This window comes from Hibiscus syriacus, unplaced genomic scaffold (genome assembly GCF_006381635.1).
Source record: "Hibiscus syriacus cultivar Baekdansim isolate YM2019G1 unplaced genomic scaffold, ASM638163v2 tig00111678_pilon, whole genome shotgun sequence".
In the NCBI taxonomy this organism is placed as follows: Eukaryota; Viridiplantae; Streptophyta; class Magnoliopsida; order Malvales; family Malvaceae; genus Hibiscus; species Hibiscus syriacus.
The window spans coordinates 657,040-679,690 of record NW_024063153.1 but is presented as its reverse complement, the minus strand read 5'-3'; the positions used below and the strand labels follow the sequence as shown (position 1 = coordinate 679,690).

At 32.9% G+C, this 22,651-nt stretch overlaps 1 pseudogene; it reads left to right on the top strand.

Moving 5' to 3' along the window:
• Window positions 1-1,577: 1,577 nt before the first annotated feature.
• LOC120167432 lies at window positions 1,578-12,776 on the top strand (annotated as a pseudogene).
• The last annotated feature ends 9,875 nt before the right edge of the window (window positions 12,777-22,651 follow it).

Sequence of the window (22,651 nt, the reverse complement as noted above, 5' to 3'; positions counted from 1 at the left end):
TTAGGTCAGGGGTAGCTCTCCTAGTCCAGGTCAGGGCATATCTAATACCCAATTGAAATTTTTTTATATAGGAATTTACAGATTGTCCACCAAGAGTGACAGTGGTAGGATTTGAACTTGACCTTATAAGCTCAACTTCCTGAATCTCAACCACTTGTGCCAACACTCATTGACAGTTAATCTGGTTAATTCGCTCTATTAATTTGGTTAAAATTGAATTTTAAACTCATAAAACTAAGTAATATATAAATAATATAAATAATCTATTAAATTTAAAAAAATGATTAATTTAGTTAATTTCAATCAATTAATTGATTTCGAATTGAATTAACCGATAACCAAATTTTGAAAAAATCATTAATCTTTAATTGATCGAACATAAAATCAACCGACCGATTAACAAATTTTTTTGGTTTAATCGGTTTGATCATTTTTAACCGATTAACGAGCACCCGTAATGATAGTTATGTGTGTTGGTGTGAGGTGTTTTGTTGACATTAATCCATGCGTCATCCATGTTATTTCTCTCTTTTTTTCTTTTTGATTTTATTTTCTTCCCTAAAGATGAAAGTTTTATAATTTCATCCGTGTCACATCAGTGCTACAATTATCATTTTTTAATGTCATCTTCAACCACTTAAGATATCAATGAACTTGTATCAGTGTCTCCTATTACTCTATCAATTTTAATTTTATCTAAATCACTTTAAAACTAATAAAATTCAAACCTAAATTCTAAACTCATATAACCTCAAACTAATAAGGTCTATAATATTCCCCGGTTGATCAATATAGAATAAAAATATACAGTTTGCTTTATATTTCTCCACCTCCCAACCGTTGGGATTTAGAAAAAGACACTTTATCATCGAAAAATTAAAAGAAATTAAAAATTATAGTTTTTTTTGTAAAAACATAAAGAAAGGTTTGGGGTCATCTAGCAATTTTAAAAAAAAAATCTAATTATAACGTCATATTTCACGGTGGAATAACCAAAATAGAAGTAAACTAAAAGTTTAGTGAATTATTTTTTAATGAATGACTACAAGAAAAGTAAGGAAGTAATTAATTGTTAAAATTTTAAATTTACTCTTGAAATTTTATAATATATTTTATTTAATTTATATATTTTTTAAAACATAAATAATTAAAAATATACTAAATTTAAATTTAAATTTAAAATATTTTTAAAATTAAACGTAAACCCGACTAGATCAAGCCCACTTCCTAGGATCAGTGTAGGGGGCGTGAGTGAAAAACACCTTTCGCCATTAAAATAAAAAAAATTAGCTGATTCTATTTCCATATGTAATGGGGTGAGGAAATGTAAGGTAGTAGGCTGTCCCCAACATTAGGTTGAGAACAGTTTCCGTAGAAGATCTCCGGCAGTTAAAATTATGAATTGTCCGTCCAACTCAATTGGTAGAGCGCAATATCTTAATCTTATGGTCGTACGATCGAGTCATCATTAAAATGAAAATCATAAATAATTGTTAAAAAAAAAACTGCAGCCTCCGTTTAAGCAAAACACTGTTATTTCTTTATTCCCAGTTCCCACAAGTCTCAATTATAATAATTAATATCTCTCTTTCTTTCAATCCCAAAAGCCATTTGATTCCCTCTTTAAAACCTTTTCCTTTTCTCTCTCTCTATTTTCCTCAGTCTCTCCGTTAGACCCGGTCCATCTTGTTTGTCCACCCATATTCCATCTCCTTTTTAAACCAAATCTGTTTGTGTAATCCTCTCCTTTTAGGGTTTTGATTCAATCATTATTGTCTAATTCAGAACAAAATGACGACCACGAGAAAAAACATGTTACCTCCTTGTTTGGTTAACAATCTCCAGGAGGTTCTTCTTAGCAGAAAAGGGGGGAACTCCGACAACGACAAAAACGAGGAGCAACAGAAAATATCTGAGGCTATTGCTGATTCTACCAAGACATCTACTTCTTCCTGTGATGAAAACGACAGCTCGAAGCCTGTCGTTTTGGTTACCAATGGGGAAGGGATCGATTCCCTTGGCCTTGTTTATCTCGTTCAAGCTTTGGTCGGCTCCGGCCTCTACAATGTTCATGTTTGCGCTCCTCAATTGTGGGTTTTATTTCTTTCCTCTGAAAATTCGCAAAATTTGCTGATTTCTTAAAATTCTCATCCGGGTCCTCACTAATTTTTTTTTTTGCTTTAATACTGGAATAGGCAACTATGCAAACTTTGTTTCTTTCGTATTAACTCTTTTGTTTTCTGTGCTCTTAATTCATATTTGGAAATGTCGGTTATATCAACCTTAACTTGTTCTGCTTTTTTCTTTTTCTTTTAAATTTAGTGATTTGGATGTGTAGTCTGAATATATTTAATTTTACCTTTTCTGGGCTATTGAATTTAGTAATTTGCTGTGGTTTATTGGTTTCTGAATGGATTGCTTTAGGGACAAATCTGTTTCGGGTCATTCCGTGACCGTCCGAGAAACAATTACTGTTGCTCCATCAGAAATTGAAGGTGCCACTGCTTATGAAGTTTCAGGTGTGATTGGATTTTGTATTTATGCTAATTCGATTGGCAAATTTTAAGTATCTCAGTTTTCTTTGGACTATGATGTGAAATTGAAACCATATAATTGTAGTGATTCAAAATTCAAATATAGTGTGTCAGAACTCAGAACCATCATTTATATGATGAAATTTGGCTTTAAGAATGAAAATAGGACCTTAAGTTGTTACCTTTTTTTAAAATATGTTTTCCATCTTGTGTTTGTGTAGATTTGATGTTAGTTTGAGTTAATTTTGATAATAGTCTGTTTTAATGATGGTTCTTTCCTTCCAGGAACTACTGTAGATTGTGTATCCTTATCATTGTCTGGGGCGTTCTCATCATCAAAGCCTCTGCTGGTAGGGCTTTCATTTTTCTGTCAATGAATTAAAGTGTTGATTTTGTTTTTGAACATTGGTTGACTACTATATTTTCTTTAATATATTTAGGTAATTAGTGGAATTAACCGAGGATCGAGCTGTGGTCATCACACGTAAGTCTTTTTACACGCTTGCACAATATTACTATTTGCTTTGATTTTATTCGGGTGGTACTACTACCCTCTTGATTGATTATTAGAAAATGATGCATTCAAGTTTATCTTTGAATTTTCATCTCATGATGTCAAATTTATGCATGTCTTATCGTAATTTTATCTTGTTAGTTTGCTATTATTCCTTTTTGGTTCATGTTTGGATGCTAAGTGTACTTATAACATACCAGTCTTTACTCGAGCGTCGTGGCTGGAGCTAGAGAAGCGTTAATTTGTGGTGTACCATCTTTGTCGATATCATTGAACTGGTGACTTACAATCTTTGTTTATGGGGATCTGGTTTCTACTATTTTCCTTCTCACTTCATAATTGAATGTTCTTTCAACTGCCGGACACTATTGCAGGAAGAGGGAAGAAAGCCAAGAAAGTGATTTTAAGGATGCAGTTTCTGTTTGTTTACCTTTAATAACTGCGGCCATTCAAGACATTGAAAAGGGTGTTTTCCCGAAAAGTTGCTTTCTAAATATAGAAATTCCTACGTTGCCTTCAACAAACAAGGTTTGCCTATCATGTTTAAAACGGGATATAATACTGATTTTGTTCTATAAGCCATGGTAACACTCTAAGTTGAATGTGGATATCATTGCTTCCTTGATATGTCCTTATACAATCTTGTTTATATTAAACTTTTAAGGCTAATTGCATTGTACAAGATTGAAGGCGGGTATTGAGAGTTCCTGTTTCTTGACTGACTGCTGTCCTTCTAAGGTTAGGAGAGATGAAATTTTTAGGGTTGCTATCATAAAAAACAATCCTTTTTTAGAGCTAATGAAGAAGATATTGCCTTATTCCTTAGAAGAATAGGTATGTTTCATCTGTTCGTATTCATTTGTGTGTTTATATTTCATATTGGGTTCAAATTTATTTGGGGCAATCCTGGATTTGTTTATATAATGTTCAGTTTGGAAGCTCTCTATCCCTTACATTCCAAGCAGAACATATTTCTGGTTAAAATATAATTGAATCATGGTTAGAGAGAGAAACGGAGCGAGTGTGTATGGGAGTCCCTCCTCCGATGAGGAATGGATTGTCTTTGTTGACAACCTTAGTAAGAGAGTTTCTAGAAGTGAGCTTAGAGAGATTTTCATCCAGTATGGTAGAATAGTCAGGGTTTATATTCCAAATTTCATTTTTAAACCGAACTACAAATCGTCCACGTTTGCTTTTGTGCAATTTGCGTTAGAGGAAAGTTGCAATAGAGCAGTTCAGAATGTGAATGGAACTCTGATTGATGGGAAGCGAGTGACAGTGGGGGTGGCAAAGTACAAGAAGAATAGGAGAAGAGGTATAGTGGGGTATAAGCATCAACCGGAAGGTGTCAAATCAGACACAGGGGTCAGAGGTAGGCAACAGATGCAAACGGAAAGAGCGAGTAGTCTGAGGAATGACAGATCGTACGAGGAAGTGCTGAAGGGGGATAGCGCGAAGAACATGGAGTGTGTACTAGTGGAGAGAGAAGGAGGTCAGTCTGTGAAAGCAAATGGAGTTAGGAATGTATGGGATATGCACATTCCTACGGATGATTATGGTTGGGTCAAGTATTCATTAACAGGGGTAGTCAAACATTCCATGCAGCTGGACATGGTGAAGGAGGCATTCGTGAAGGAGGGATTTCAGGTTAAGATTGTAAGGTGGGGTTTCGTAGGGAATGCTGTCATTGTTATGTTCAAGTCAAATGAAGATTTCGGTAAGGCGTGGTCGGAGTACCGTGACAAAATGTTTTCCTGGTTTCAATGGTTATCTCCGGTGTTGAGTGATGAAGGTGTTCCAATGGCTTATGGTTTGGTAGAGTTAGTAGGGCTACCACTTCTTTGCTGGAATGAACTATTTCTGGAAAGATTAGCAGGAAGGTGGGGAGACCTTGTTTGTATACTGGATGAGACCAGAAATAAAGAGGATCTCTCATCTGCGAGACTGTTGATGAGGGTTGCAAGTTCTTTTGACATTCAAGAATCCATTATTGTAGGGTCTTATGGAAGATCTTTTAAGGTCAAAATTACTTTGGGAGGAAGTTATAATACTCCGTCGGCTATAATCGGAGAAAAGTTGCAGAAGAGGTCTGTTGATGGCAGTAGTTCAGGGAAGGAAGTAGGCATTCGGGGATTGTCAGCAGTGGTAGGGGGGACAGAGGGAACACGTGGAGACAAAGAAATTTAGAAAGTGGGGGATTAAGGAAGGTGGGGAACAGTTCCCTGAAAAGACGTCCCACACGAAATCCAATAGTGATGGGCTATCAGGGAATCTGGAATGTGAAGTGGAGCCAGATTTTAATATGGAATATGCGGGTCTTGGGCTGAGAGCAGTGGTGGATCCGAGCTGCTCAGCCCAATCTGATTCAAACTGGGATTCCTTTTCACCAGTTACTAAGATTATTCCTGTTGGGCCGGCGGTTAAGGTGAGGTGGGATGATGTAGGAGAGAATAACAAGTTTCAGTCTCTTCATGATTTAGTAGAGGGGGATAGCTGCGATTTAATTGGAAAAGCAGGTGAGGGTGCCCAGGTAGTCGAAGAAAATAGAATGGAGATGGAAGTGGCAAGTCAATTGGTGCAGGAGGAAAACGAGGTAAGTGTAAAGAGTGTTAAGAGGTGGAAGAGGGGATTTCCTGTGTCTGCGTGTATGTCTATTCGATCAGCGTAGGATGGGAGAAAGAAAAATGGTCAATATGCTAGAGTTTATAAAAGGTCGAGGAACAGGAAAATATGGCTAAATTCGTGTAAAGGAGCTGATTTTATTGGTTCAGAGGCTAATACGATTCAAGAATAGAAGGGATCAGGTTGCAGAATAGTACAACCGCCGTCGGCAGTAGTGTCAGAGTGTGCGGCACCTGATGCGTTTTCTTCTCCAAAGTTAGGAAGAGTTCGCAGAAAGAATAGAAGAGGTTTAATTTATCAAGCCTTGGAGTTGGTTAATATTCACACAGCCTACTCTCCTCTTTTTTCTAAGCTGGTGGAGGAAGCTATGGCCACTTGGGAAGTATGTATGATGTTAGGCATCTCTTTCAAGGATGGGAAGGAGAAATTTATTGAAAAGATTATTTGCCTTGAGAATGGTTTGGAGGTTGTAAAGGATGATGGATATGATGGTTAGGTTTTGTGGGTGGATGGGTTTGGTTGGGGCGTTTGGGAGTGATACATTTGTATGCAGAATTTAAAAATTCTTTCGTGGAACATTAGAGGTTTAGGGAGGAGGGAGAAGATCGCTTCTGTCGCTAGGCTTGTAAAGAAGGTCAAACCGGTTCTGGTGTTTATTCAAGAATCCAAATTAGAACATTGTAAGGAGTCTATTCTAAGGAGGTTAGGAGGGAATATGTTAAAGGGAGTGAAGTTGTCTCCTGCACAGGGGTCTAAGGGTGGTTTGATTAGTATGTGGAATGAGAATATGTTCAAAGTCACCAATCAGCATGTGCACAGCAGGTTTTTGGCATTGGTGGGGTATTTTTTGAATGATCAAAAGGAGTTCGTATTTATTAATGTATACGGCCCTGCTATTGAAGATGAAAAGGAGGATTTTTTTGGGGAGTTGTGTTTTGTAGTTTCGTTGAATTTACCAGTTTGCATAGGGGGGGATTTTAATGCGTATATTGATCCGGAAGAAAAGCTAGGGAAAGCTCAGAACTGGCATACTTTAAATATTTTCAGAACTTTTGTGCAGAGAGCTAAGCTCATTGATCTGCCTATGTCAGGAGGGACTTTTACATGGAGTAGTTTTAGAGAAGATTCAACATGGGTTAAGCTTGATCGGTTCTTGTTAAGTGACAGTTTTCTCAACTGTTTTCCTAAGATTTCACAGAGACTTCTTTCGATCTCTATGTCTGATCATAAACCGGTTTTGCTGGAAGATGTTTGTATAAATTGGGGCCCAAAACCTTTTAGATTCTTCAATTATCTTTTGCAGGAGCAAGGCTTTGATGATTTTGTGGTTAATCTTGTGGCAGTTGAGAAGAATAAGAGGAATTTTGGGGGAATTTTCAGAATGCTTCAAAACGCTAAAAACCAGATTAGAAGGTGGCCTGGAATCAGCAATGTTAGGCTGTCAGACTCCATTTCGGTTCTTGAAGGGAAGATAGAGAATTGGGAAAGGAAGTCGCAAGGTGGAATATTGTCCAAAGGGGAGTGGGATCAGATGGTAGAATGTAAAAAGGAGTTGTGGAGGCTGTTAAGGAATGAGGAGAGCAACTGGTGTCAGAAGTCCAGGAGTAGGTGGATTAAGGATGGGGACAGAAATACGAGGTTCTTTCGCTTGAATGCTTTGACAAGAAATAGGATCAACACTATTCATTTATTGAAAATTAAGGGAGAATTTATCTCGGACTCGGGAAAAATTAGAAGCAGTGTGTTCAATTTCTTCAAGACGGCTTACAACACTAATTCAACAATGGAGGTTGAGTGCATAAATATGGATTTTGCACAACTTTCTGCAATTTAGAGTACAGCTTTGGAGGTGGAATTCTCTGAGCAAGAAGTGTGGCAAGTAATCTCTTCTTCGGATAGTGCAAAAGCCCCTGGCCCGGATGGTTTTACCATGGGTTTTTATAAGAAATATTGGGAAAATCTTAAGGAGAAGATCATGGAGTTTTTCTCTGATTTCTATCAAGGTAAGTCATGGGAGCATGGAGTCAATCATGCGTTTATAACCTTGATTCCTAAGAAAGGTAATCCCGAGAGCATTGAAGATTATAGACCCATTAGTCTTGTAGGCAGCTTGTACAAAATTCTCTCAAAAGTTCTATCAAAAAGACTTATTTCTTGTATCAAGGATATCATTAGTCCGTCTCAGTTCGCTTTTATTCTGGGTAGGCAATTGTTGGACTGTGCTTTTTTAGCTAATGAAGGAATTGATTTTTGGAGGAAGCAAGGACTTAAAGGGGTGGTTTTCAAAGTGGATTTCAGTAGAGCTTACGATACTGTTGAATGGTAGATTCTTCAAAGGCTAATGAAAGAGATGGGGTTTGGAGAGAGGTGGTGTTCTTGGATCTTTCAATGTATCTCTACAGCTTCTATTTTGGTTCTAGTGAATGGGTCTCCTACTAAGGAGTTTTCTATTGCTAAAGGCTTGAGGCAAGGGTGTAGCCTTTCTCCTCTTTTGTTCAATTTGGTCGGGGAATTACTTCATAGGATGTTGACTAAAGCAGTGGATTTGGGTCTGTTCGAAGGTTTCTCCTTTGGTAAAAATCAAAATTCATTCTCTTTGTCCCATCTTCAGTTTGCAGATGACTTAATTATTTTTTGTCGAGCATCAATCACGCAGATTCAGAATGTTAGAAGAATTTTGAGGATTTTCAGCTTAATGACGGGGCTCCATCTTAACTTAGCTAAAAGCAAACTTTTCGGAATTAATGTGGAGAGTGACATCCTTGAAGATTGGGCTAAGGAGATTGGTTGTTTTATTGGTTCATTTCCCACGGAATATTTAGGCCTTCCTTTGGGGGCGAAAACGAATTCGGAGAAGTTATGGGATCCGGTTATTGTCAACGTTAATAAGAAATTGGCGGGTTGGAAAGGTGCTTCTTTATCTATGGCTGGTAGATTGGTATTAATAAAGTCGGTGTTGTCATCCTTACCTATTTTTTACCTTTCTATTTTCAAGATGCCTTCTTCTATTTGTCAGAGGTTAAATTCATTGATGTCGGATTTTTTATGGGGGAGTAGGGGCGACAAGAAGAGAATGCACTGGGTGCGCTGGGATTATGTATGCAAGCCGTTGAGTGGAGGAGGATTGGGAGTGGTGGATCTGAAGGTTACAAATCGAGCGTTATTGGGCAAGTGGGTTTGGAAGTTTGCCAATGAAAAGAATTCGATGTGGAAGAAACTATTATGCAGCAAACACAATGTGAACTGTCATTCCATGGATATTAATAGTGCTTGCTTTCGTAAGACTCTTGGATATGGAGGGGAATTGTGAATAACTATTTAAAGGAGGATGTCATTGGAGGTTGCCTTAGATCTCATGCTAAGCTTCAAATAGGTAATGGTAAATCTATTTCTTTTTGGAGTGATACGTGGATAGGGGATTTCCCTTTAAAACTTCGGTTTCCTAGAATATATGCCCTTTCTTCAGATAAATTGGGTAAGGTAGCTGATTTTGGGAGTTTCGATTTGTCTGGATGGGTTTGGAATATCAAGACCAGGAGGAACCTTTGTGATTGGGAGGTTGAGCAGTTCGTTGAGTTGTTGGACACCATAAAAATATTAAACTAATGGAGCCTTTGGAAGACTGTTTGTTGTGGGTTGGTTCGGGTGATGGGCAGTTTTCTGTTAAAGCATGCAGGAATGCTTTGTCAGTTCCTCTTAAGGACTCAGTTCAGTGGGAAAAAGTCGTCTGGCAGGGTTTAGTTCCTCCCCGAGTGGAGACTTTCCTTTGGCAATTGTCACATCAAAAAGTAGCTGTGAGAGTGGAGTTGTTGCGAAGGGGGGTTGATTTAGGGGAAAACATTCTCTGCCCGCTGTGTAATCAAGAGGTTGAATCTATTCAGCATCTATTTATTCATTGTCCTGTATCCTGGGAACTATGGATGAAAATTATTGGGTATTGGGGTATTCGGCTTGCTCTGCCGCAAGACCCTCCTAATTTACTCAGTTCGTGGGCCGAATTGAGGCCTTATTCTACTATATGGAAGTTTATTCCAGGGGCAGTTTTTTTGGTCCATTTGGAAGTTAAGGAATGAGATCATCTTCGACAAAGGAAAGTTGGACAGTATCTCTTTGTTTTTCACGGTTCGATTTAGAGTAGCTAAGTGGTTTGTAGCCAAGTATCCACTTCTTTCAACTCAGGTTGATTCCTTAATTGGGGACCCCTCTGTGGCTGACAACCTTTCAGACTTAAGGTTTTGGTCAGTAGTGTGGTCTGATGGATTCCTCCTCCACTGGATTTCTTTAAGATGAATGTAGACGGGGCGGTGAGTAGTGTGGGGATGGTGGCAGGTATTGGGGGAATTCTAAGGGACTGGAATCGGGTTGTTCTGACTTCATTTTCAGTAAATGCAGGTCTTAATACTCCTATCCTAGCAGAATTGAAGGCTATCAAGAAAGGCATCGACATCTTTGTTTCATCTGTATGGGCTTCGAAGGGTAGGCTCATTATTGAAAGTGATTCAAAGACAGCAGTGGATTGGATTATAGATCAGAGTTCAGTCCCTATTTACTTGTCTAACTTTGTGAAGGACATTGTGTCTGCTATTTCTGGATATCAGGTGGATTCCTAGGTGTTGTAATTGTGAGGCGGACAAGCTAGCGAAGGAGGGAATTGGCTGATTGTATTACTTTTAGTTGGTGTGTATGTCTTGGAGGGGAGGTCTTGCAGGAGTGTATCAAGTCTTATGCATTTTTGTAGGAGTGTGTTTAAATTTTATGTAATGGTATTATCATTAATAAATTGATGTACTCTTTTCCTCCTTCTACTAGAGGGTCCTTGCCTTAGGGCAGTGGACTTCTTATAGGGAGGTTTTTAATGAGGCATCCTATTCCTATCAAAAAAAAAAAGTAACAGAATGGTTTACTTCCTAAATTATAATGGAGCAGTGAAGTAACCGGATTAATTATAAATTTAATCCGCTTACTTCATATAATATTTTTTTAAAAATATATGAAATTATAATTAAGATTTTAATATTCATACATTAAATTTCCATCTTGTTTATACGGAAGAAGGATATATAGCATAGGATGTTTTGCTTTTAGACATTCTAACATTACTTTTTCATGAATTGTGCTGGGTTGACTTCACAATATATTCCATATGGATGGTGCTTCACCCACAATCAATATTATGTTTTGCCGATATTTATGAACTTACAATCTTTATATTGATAATATTTACCTGCTTTTGTTCTAGTGGCGTAACTCTATCTGATGACTGCATCAATCAATTCGTTCATTTGCATCCCCTCTCAAAAAGTTAAAAAAAAACATAAATGAAATTAGTTTTTGTTCTATGGGCTGATCTAGTAAATACCTCAGTTGGATGCAAGTAACTGTTTTTTTGGGAGTTTTGGATCAAATCTGTTCAGATAGAAATTCCATGTTTGCTTCAATCACAATCTATGATTTCTATACATAAGCTGCATGCTTCCTTTTCCTCTTTCACCTTTATGTATCAATATTTTTTTCATCTTTTTGGTGATGTTTACTGTGCATTAGATGAGGGTCAATGTGCCTATCCTCCTGGAATGCTTGAGTTTTGGATTTCTTGGTATTAGAAAACAATATGTATCACTATATTTGTTTCTCTTTGGTTTGTGATTTTGTCTGCTTCTAACCTTCATACATTCTTTACCGATTCGTTCATATGTGGCAGGGTTTTAAATTGACCAAGCAAAGCATGTGGAGATCTGCACCAAACTGGCTTGCTGTTTCAGCTAATCGGCATCCTGCTTCTGCTGCACATTTCATGTCTAATCAACAAAGCCTAGGACTCCAACTTGCTCAGCTTAGCCGAGATGCATCTGCTGCTGTTAGTCTACTTCCCCCTTATTTTGTAGAGTATATTTGTCACTGTGCACTCACAATAATGAATGCATATATATCTTCTTTAGGGTGCTGCTCGACGAATTACCACGCAACGGCAGAATGTGGAGGTAGAGTCGGTTGGGCTGTTAAATCTGATAATAAAGTGAAAAAGTACTTTCGACTGGAGGTATGTAAAATTCCAACTAAGAAATCTAGAAGTTATCTTCCATACAACCGAATTTATTGCTCTCATAAGTCATAATTGCCAAGCCGAGTTTGAGAAATCCTTCAATATCTGATTTCAGTAATATAATTGAACATTTCCGTTGAGCATGGTTTGCCTTTTTAGGAATCTCTTAAAAGGAAAAGGCCGGTTATCTCAAACTGGTTTGCATAAAAATGGCTATAAAGAGCTTAAAGGCTATGCACTTGTTTTTACTAATCTTTGCTTGCTCTTTTGTTAATCCCTTTTTTCTTATCCATAAATGCTTATTTCAATTCTGCTTCATTACCATTGTCCAATACTTGTATCATTTGGCATATATACGGACATGCGTACCGGGATATGAGCCTCGAAATGTATTGAAAAACTTACAAAAAATTAAACATACCTGTTTCAGACACATGCCCGTATTAGCTAGTCATACACGAGTAACATAGCTTATTTTTTTGTTACAAATTAATATAGTTGATATGGTTCTATATGCATTTTGCAGTTTATAAATAAAGAACATGAAGATGCAGACGAGGATTTGGATTTCAAGGCCCTTGACAACGGATTCGTAAGTTAAAACCCTATTGTTTTTTCTGAAAGTTGAAGGATCAAATTACATTTATCGACCTATAGAAATACAAAATGATTCCTACAGTTTATGAGTGATTGATTTGATATTTTCACTTTGCTTGAAATTATGACATCACAGGTTGCTGTAACTCCTATATCGCTTTGTCCACAAATTGAGTCGGACATTCGGACCGCTGCAAAAGATTGGATCTCCGGTGTGCTTAAAGAGGAGCAATAGAACCTTTGGGGAGACCCAAGAAATCTTTTAATCAGCCAAATTTGTATACAACTGCAGGAGGCATTACATTAAGTCATCTATTGAATCTGTGCTTGATTTTGTATTTTCCCTCGTCATGTTTCTAAAGGGGTTTCCAAATATCTTTGTCTTGTGTTGTGTCCTTGTTCTAGCTGTTTGTTAGTTCAAGGGGATAGCTTGGTCTAAATTATATGATCATGTACTTTCCACAAATTGTTGTGTTTCTTTTCATGTAATTTTGTCTTTTGATTTCTTAGATGGTGTTGAACTGTGGAAAATCGTGTTAATTTTAAAAGATTATTGTTGTTTCTTCACATAGATGTCGTTCAAACCCTTTATTTGTTTGATGTACTTGTGGTAAGGATCTTGGTTTTGTTCGTATTCCTTTGTTTCTTTGTTTATTTTCAAATGGGTTTATGTACGATTTGTGTTTGTTTAAATTTTAGTATCATCTTCGTTTGTTTACTTTTGAAGGTGTTTGTGTTTGGTTTGTTTAGAGTTTAATGAACGTATTCATTTATATGTTTTTCGATATGCTTGTTTACTATTCGTTAACATGTTCATTTAGTATGAATATATTTGTTTATATATTAAAAACTGGAAAAATTTTGCCACTAGTCCTTAAGCTTATTAAGTTTCATAATTTGAACTCCAAAGTTCAGGATGTGTTTAATTTAACTCCTATCTTCACTGATATTTAATGTATAAAAAACAGGAAAAGAACCGAAAAATGAGCTTATAAATGAGCTTTTAAACAAGTTTGTCTATGATTAGAACAAATATGCTATTGTTCGTGTTTGTTCACTTATGAAATGAACGTCAAAATTTTGTTCATACGCATTTATTTAACTTAATAAATTAATGTTATAAGAAAGGTTATGGACAAATTTTTTAAAACTCTATATAGAGATATGATTATATTTATGTCGGACATTCATACGAGTGTTTGAAAAAGAAAGTATTATCTTGATGGAATCTTTATTCGAATTTATTTGAATATCCATATCAAACTAATATATATATATATACATACACTGACGAAGACCAAGGGGTGGGGGTAGGGGTGTAAAAAGCTGACCAGATCTGTAAAACTAACTGAAATCGACTCGAGTTAAAACTGTTTTTGACTTGCGTTGTAGCGATCCGAAACCGACTCGAGTCGGAACTGGTGTTGACCTGAACCCGAGTTGGACCTGGAAATTATGGATCTGAACCCGACCTGCATCCGACCTGAGAACAACCTGAACCCGAATTGAACCGAATATATGATACCCGAATTGCATCCGACTGATATGAACCCGAGATTGACTTGGTAAATAACTGGTATTACCCGACCTGTTTTTAACCAGACCTGTTATGAACCTGACCTGTAATTGACTCAATCTGTAAATGATCCGACATGTTGTTAAAGTGATCTGATATTATCCTGACTTAAAAGTAAAGTTACAATTAATATAATTATGTTATTTTAAATTTATAATAAAACTTATGATACTTAAATTAATATGATTACTTTTTGAAATTTAGTTTATATATTAATTATAGTTTGTATATTATAAATTTGGTTTTTATGTTAATTCCAATTCATAATATTCTTTATATTTATTATATTATAAATCAAAATATATTAGTTGAAATGATGGACTTATTAAAGATTAAAAACTTGAATAACATTACAAATACTAAAACAAAAATTTATAAATGAAGGTAATTTTATTACACTTGAAAACACTAAAATTACAATAAAATCAACTAAACAAAATAAATTTATGTTGAAATAAATGCTCTCAGATCTTATAGCTAATGTTTACAAGGCTAAAAAGCCTAACTATACTACCAGAAATATCATCATTGAGCTTTTATACCTAAATGCTGCCAACATGTTTAATTATGGGCAACTTTCTAGCTTTAAAAGCCAAAATGCCACCAACATAATTCCACATGAGTAACTATTTAGATAAGAATTTATAAGGTTCAAAAAATTGATTTAAGTCAGACCAACAACAATAATTTACAAGGCATCAGTGAGTAATAGACAACAGCAACCGACAAGCATCGTTGCATCGATTCAGCAAGCATCGTTGCATCGATTCAGCACGTATCCTGCATTAGAAAGCATACCATCAGTGATAAAGCCAAAGGGAATTCGATGGCCAACAGTGCCAAACATTTCCGACTTTACCAAACCCTTACAAATATCAAGTAGAAGCAAGCAATATAAAATATAAGCATACAATATAAAACAGAATCAAGCAGAATCAAGCACCAAGTATTGCATCTTGTAAGGCACCCTACAAAAAAAAGAATTATTAATGAACTATTTGAAACTTTTATTAAATAAACATAATAAATATAAAATATTAAGTTACCTTTGAAGGGAATAAAGAAGACAAAATCTCCAATTCGAAAGATTTCAGGGACTATTAAACACCCTAAAAATTAAAAAGAAAAATTAAAATAATTAATAAAAAATTTGAAATATTAATGACATTAACATAAAAAAAACAATTTGGATTACCTTTACAACGAAGACTCGTTAACCACAGAAAGTTATTCTTCGTCCTTATCCTCCGACTCAAAACCATACAACCTCTGCCCAAGGATTTGTTACTTTGGACAGAAGAAGAAGAGGAAGAACCACAATGTGCATTTTTTCAATAAAATACATATAACTCAAGAAACTCATTATAAATGAGACTTACTCTCCTTTGAACCTCATCCTCAACATAAAGAACATTATACAACTCTTTCAGAAGTTGTAATTTATATCGAGGATCAAGTAAAACATCAAAAGACAGAATCATTGAGTGATCAGACCAATATTTCTCAAATACTTTAGGCATGGGTTTAGCCATTGCAGAAATACCTTCACATGGATCATTATGAGCATCACACAATAATTTTTCAATTACAACAACATTAGCCAAATACAAGTTAGAAGTGAGATACTTAGAACTAGAGAACAGAGTAGTAATTTCATAAAAAGGGTCAAGAAAATCACTGATTGTTTGAACAATTTCCCACTCATGATCAGTAATGAAATCTAACTCATTTTCCCTATTAACAAACAAGTTAATTGCTAATCTAGCCTCAAGTGCCCTATGAATCATCAAGTAAGTAGAATTCCATCGAGTAGGAACATCCAATACTAACTTACGAGAGAAAGAAGTATCACAATCTTTAACAGCTAATTCAAATGCACAAAGTCGAGAATCAGAAGAATCAATAAACTTAACAATCTCATGCAATTTATTAACAGAAAAATCAATTACCTTCAAACCTTTTTGAACTATCAAGTTCAAAATGTGGGCAACACATCTTACATGGAAGTACTTACCATTGAATGGAATAGGAGAAATGACATTCAAATAATCTTTCAGTCTCCCAAAATCGGATAAACCAGTGGACTTACTCTTAGAGGATTTATTTAAATCAATTGCTTCAGACATTATATCATTTACATCCCCTTGCAAAAAAAAACCATGGCTAGTTTACATTAAATGCTTCTGATAGTATATCATTTATATCAACAACAATAAAAAACCAGGGTTAGTTTACATTAAATACTTCTGACAGTATATCATTTACATCAACAACAATAAAAAACCAGGGTTAGTTTACATTAAATGCTTCTGAAAGTATATCATTTACATCAACAGCAATAAACTAGTATATCATTTACATCAACAATAATAAACCAGTATATCATTTACATCAACAGCAATAAACCAATATATCATTTACATCAACAGCAATAAACCAGTATATCATTTACATCAACAGAAATAAACCAGTATATATATATCAAGCATATACAAAGAAAGGAATGGGCAGTTTACCTCTTTCAGAATGATCGTCATTCTGATATGCTGGGTTTAGAACTATAAAACAAATAAAGAATATATTAATTCGAATATTAAAATGAAAATAAAAAATGAAAAAAGGAATGAGAAATACTTGAGTAATTCAACTCGTACGACAAAATATCCATAAAACCATATGAAAAAAATAAAGGTTTCGAATAGTTTGGGTTTGGGTTCGGGTTCGGGTTCGGGTTTGGGTTTAGGTTCAAGTTTGGGTTAAGGTTTAGGTTTAGGTTTGGGCTTGGGTTTGGGCTTGGGTTTGGGTTCGGGTTTGGGTTTGGGTTTGGGTTCAGTTTGAGTTCGGTTTGGGTTTGGGTTTAGGTTTGGGATTGGATTTAGGTTAGGGTTAGGGTTTGAGTTAGGGGTAAATAAGAAAAATAGTGGTTTAGGGTTAGGGATTAAAGAAGATAAATAGTTTGGGTTTCGGTGTTTGATCGAAAAACCCAAGTTGGTTTTAAGTTTTGGGTGTTTGTAAGGATTTGGGGAAGAACACGAATGAACAACGGAAGAATTTGTGTGTGTTTGATCGAAAAAAAAACATGAAATGGTTTGGGTTTCGGTGTTTTTGAAGATCAAATGAGGGTTTTGGGGAAGAATTGGATGAACACGGATGAATATTTGGGTGTTTGATCGAAAAAACATGAAATGGTTTGTGTTTCGGTGTTTTGAAGATCAAAGGAGGGTTTTGGGGAAGAACTGGGATGAACAAATAAAGAACACGGATGAACACGAATGAATATTTGGGCGTTTGATCGAAAAATACACGAAAATGTTTTGGTTTTGGTGTTTTTGAAGATTAAAGAAGGGTTTTGGGGAAGAACTGGGATGAACAAATGAAGAACATGGATGAATTTCTAGAAAGAAGGCAGAGGATTTTGAGAGAATCGGAGAGTTAGAGAGAGAGAGAGAGAGCAAAAAAACAAACTGAGAAAAAAGAGAGGAAAATGGTGAAAATGAAGAAAAAATGTCTTTTATACGGGTTCGTTTGGATTTCGGGTTTGGGTTTTGACCCGCGTGTTTTTTAACTTCATTTGGCATTGTCGCGTTGTCTCCTAGTTTTAAATTTGTTCAATTTAGTCCAAAGTTAATGATGTAATATATTAATTTAAGCTTCATATTTCAATTTTATTCAATTTAGTCCAAATTTAATGTTATAGTTTATTAATTTAAGCTTAATATTTAATTTTTTTTCAATTTGATCCTTATATATTTTCCAATTCTTTCAATTAATATATATGTTTATATTAATAAATTAATATATAGGTTATATATACTAATTAGCTGACCCTATTCCCATATGTAATGGGATAAGGGGAGGTAGGGTAGTAGGCTACCCCAAACACCAGGTTGAGAGCAGCTTCCGTGGAAGACCTCCGTTATGAATTGCCCTAAGTGGGACTCGATCCCATGACCACAAGGTTAAAAGCCTTGCGCTCTACCAACTAAGCTAGATGGGCAATTCAGGTTATATATACTAATGAACTTTTCAATATATAGTTTATATATACTATATAGTTTATATATATTAATGAACTATATAATATATAGTTTATATATACCATATATTATATAGGTTATATATACTAATGCACTATATAATATATAGTTTGTATATACCATATACTATATAGGTTATATATACTAATGAACTATATAATATATAGTTTATATATACTAATGAAATATATATAATGTATAGTTTATATATACCATATAGTTTATATATATTATATAGTTTATATATACTAATAAACTATATAATGTATAGTTTTATATATACTAATGAACTATATAATATATAGTTTATATATACTATAGTATAAATTATATTATATAGTATATAAATATCAACTATAGTATATAGTTTATATGGTTTTTATATATAGTTCATATGTAAATTATACTATATAGTATATATAGTTTATATATATAATATATAGTACATAAATATAAACTATAGTATGTAGTATATAAATATAAACTATAGTTTATATATATAATATATACTATATAAATAGTTTATATAGCTCACTAATAAACTATATAGGTCATATGTAAACTATATAGTTTATATATATAGTTCATATGTAAACTATAGTTCATATGTAAATATCAACTATATTTTATATGTAAACTATAGTTAGAATATAAACTATATAGTTTATATGTAAACTATAGCTAGTATATAAACTATATAGTTTATATGTAAACTATAGTTCATATATATAGTATATAAATATAAACTATAGTTTATATAAATAGTATATAAATATAAACTATAGTATGTAGTATATATAAACTATAATTTATATTATATAGTATATACTATAAATAGTTTATATAGTTCACTAATAAACTATATATATAGGTCATATGTAAACTATATAGTTTACATATTATATATATATATAGTTTATATAGTTTATACCTATAGTTCATATGTAAACTATATAGTATATATAGTTTACATATAGTATAAGTTAGTTTATATTGTTTATATATAGTTTAAATACTACTATCTATAAACTATATACTTTATATATAATTCAATAAATTAACCTTAAATCATAAATCATAAACCTTAAACCATATATACTATATATATATATATAACTATATAGTTTATATTAATAAACTGTATAATTTATACAATCTATATTATTTATAATTATACATAATATATAAATATAAATTGTATAGTTTATATATAATTCATATATAATTTTTATATAAACTATGAGTTTCTATATAGTTCAATAGTTCATATATAAACTATATAGTATTATAGTTTATACATGATATATATAATTTATATAATATATATATATATATATATAAACTATATAGTTTATATTATATATATATATATATATATATTAGTCGTTTTAATTTTTTTCTCAACTTTTGAAATGAATGCAATTTAGTCCATTTTACAATATTTTTCATATTTGATCCCTTTGTGTTGTTTAATTTATTTAAATCTTTATTTGTAATTTCATATTTATTCAATTTAGTCCTCCAAATTTTATTTGCATCTAAAATTGACCCAAACTTATTACTTATTTCTATTTTTTAATTGGCCCATAACTTTTTAAATGGGTATAATTTAGTATTTTTTTGTATTAATTTGAACCTCACAATTTAAAATTATTTTGATTTGATCCCTCATCAATGTGTGTTGTTTAATTTATTTAATTTTTTATTTGTAATTTCATATTTGTTCAATTTAGTCCTCCAAAGTTTATTTGCATCTGAAATTGACCCATACTTATTACTTATTTCTATTTTTTAATTGGCACATAACTTTTTAAAAATGTATAATTTAGAACTTTTTGTATTAATTTCAACCTCAAAATTTAAAATTATTTCGATTTGGTCCCTCATCAATGTGAGTTGTTTAATTTATTTAAATTTTTATTTTTAGTTTCATATTTGTTCAATTTAGTCCTCCAAATTTTATTTGCATCTGAAATTGATCCATACTTATTAATTATTTCTATTTTTTAATTGGCCCATAACTTTTTAAATGGGTATAATTTAGTACTTTTTTGTATTAATTTCAACCTCACAATTTAAAATTATTTCGATTTGATCCCTCATCAATGTGTGTTGTTTAATTTATTTAAATTTTTATTTATAATTTCATATTTGTTCAATTTAGTCCTCCAAATTTTATTTGCATCTGAAATTGACCCATACTTATTTCTATTTTTTAATTGGACCATAACTTTTTAAATGGGTATAATTTAGTACTTTTTGTATTAATTTCAACCTCACAATTTAAAATTATTTCGAATTGATCCCTCATCAATGTGTTTTTTAAATTTATTTAAATTTTTATTTGTAATTTTGTATTTGTTCAATTTAGTCCTCCAAATTTTATTTGAATCTGAAATTGATCCATACTTATTACTTATTTCTATTTTTTAATTGGCCCATAACTTTTTAAATGGGTATAATTTAGTACTTTTTTGTATTAATTTCAACCTCACAATTTAAAATTATTTCGATTTGATCCCTCATCAATGTGTGTTGTTTAATTTATTTAAGTTTTTATTTGTAATTTCATATTTGTTCAATTTAATTCTTAAATTTGTATTTTGCATAAAATTGAACCATGATTATTTATATTCTTAGTAATTTACTCTAAATCATATACAATTACAAATTGCAATTCAACGTTCGCGAAAGACGAAAATAATTCATCCAAAAATAAAAATTAGCCTGATTTGAACTCAATCCATATCTGATAGAGATCCGACCTGAATTTTATCTGCCAATGATGTGACCCGATCTAAACGAGATTCGCCTGAAGTCCATCCGAACCTGAATTAACCTGCTTTTTAGCTGCTCCGAACCTGAACTGACACCGATCCGAACTAAAAGTAACCCGACCTAAACCCGAACTGTAACTGGTGTCAAATCAACCTGAAAATGAACCGACCTGATTTGACCTGGACCCGATCTGATTTGAGTGGAAGCATCAAATTTACTTAACTTGACTTGTATTCAATTTTACCCGACCTGACAAGATCCGACTGAAACCAGAATGATTACCCGATTTTACAACCCTAGGTGTGGGGCAATAACAAAGGGTTTAAAGGCCAAAATCGATGGAGCCCTAGTAGCTGTGGGTGAAGTTGTAGTTTACTACTTCTGCCAAGCATTCCGCTATTGATGACATCAGTCGTGTTGGCCCTCTTTTAAGATTTCCCACAATAATCGCAACCCTTGTACCTATTTCATTTAATTATATTGGACACCGTGTCTTTATTTCTCTATTATATACGTTGAGGATAAGTTTAGATAAAATTCATCTCCTCCTCAACTGAGGTCCTTCTAAACTATTTGTATATTATTCACTTGTTAACTTAAAAAATGAATATAAAAAAAAACTATGTTAGTTTGTTAATTAAATTAACATGATTGAATAAAGATATACGATTTATTTATGTTCACGAATATACTTATTTTCAGTTCATTTATCATCTCTCTTTTTAGTTTGATTGTTTAAATTCGATCACCTAATAATATAATCATTGATATTTATGTTTGATCATCTTATATCTAAAATATAATAATAACTTTCATTTATTATTCACAAATAGATTTTTTTTAATAGTTTGGTGTGATTTCAAGATAGTATATGTTAAGAATCTTTCTTAACTATTGACAACTCATACACACCCTATACACAATTGTTCGAACCCAAGACTTCTAGAGAGAATAATACTCTTTTAACCACTAAAGTCATTTGATAGGTTAGTAAACATGTTCAATATGTTCATTTAATGTTTGTGAAATTATTTATTTAGTGTTGGTCGACACTGAACAAATGAACATGAACACATGATTTTTAAATAAACATACATGATTTCAAAATCCTTAATATATACGAATTTATCAAGAGAATACTTTAAATTAAACGAATAAATATGAAAAAATGTTTGTTTGTTCAAGTTCCTTTCATTTACGGTCTTCTATGTGCTAATATTCATCTATGCACTCATCGTTCATAATTTTAAACATTATAAATGAATAAAATAATATTACATTATTCAAAATAAATTTAATTTTAAATTTTTAGTAATTTATTATTGTTTAATTTGTTCACTATGGATGTATAAAAATATATACCGTTAACACATCTCTACCAAACTCAAAATGTATAGCTTTTCTGTTCGAACTTTTGACAGTGAAAACACATATGAGGAAAAAATAATACAATATAATAAAATAATCTAAGTCATAATTCATAATTTTTTAAACCTTTCAATTAAATATACTTATAAATACGCTTAAAGAGATATTAACTAAAGTAAAACTTCAACCAGAGGGAGAAAATTTTAGAAGGCAATGAACCCTAACAACTTGATATTATTACCAGCTATATATATGTTATAGTCTACACACTAATCATCAGAATTATCAGGAATTCCTATATAAACAAAATCAACCACATAAAAAATGTATTAATATGAACTATTTCCCATTGTTTTAATGCCCCCTCCACCTACAAATCATAATAGAGAGAGAAAGCTCTCTCTCTCTCTCTATATATGTGTGTTTGAAATTAATAACTTAGATATTTATTTATGGAACATCATCAAGATACAATTATCCTCACTGAATATCTGAATTGGTAACATTTAGGGTTTTAGTTTTCTCTTAAATATTGGATCCTGCACTTTATATATATATATATATCATGAAATGATTGCTTTA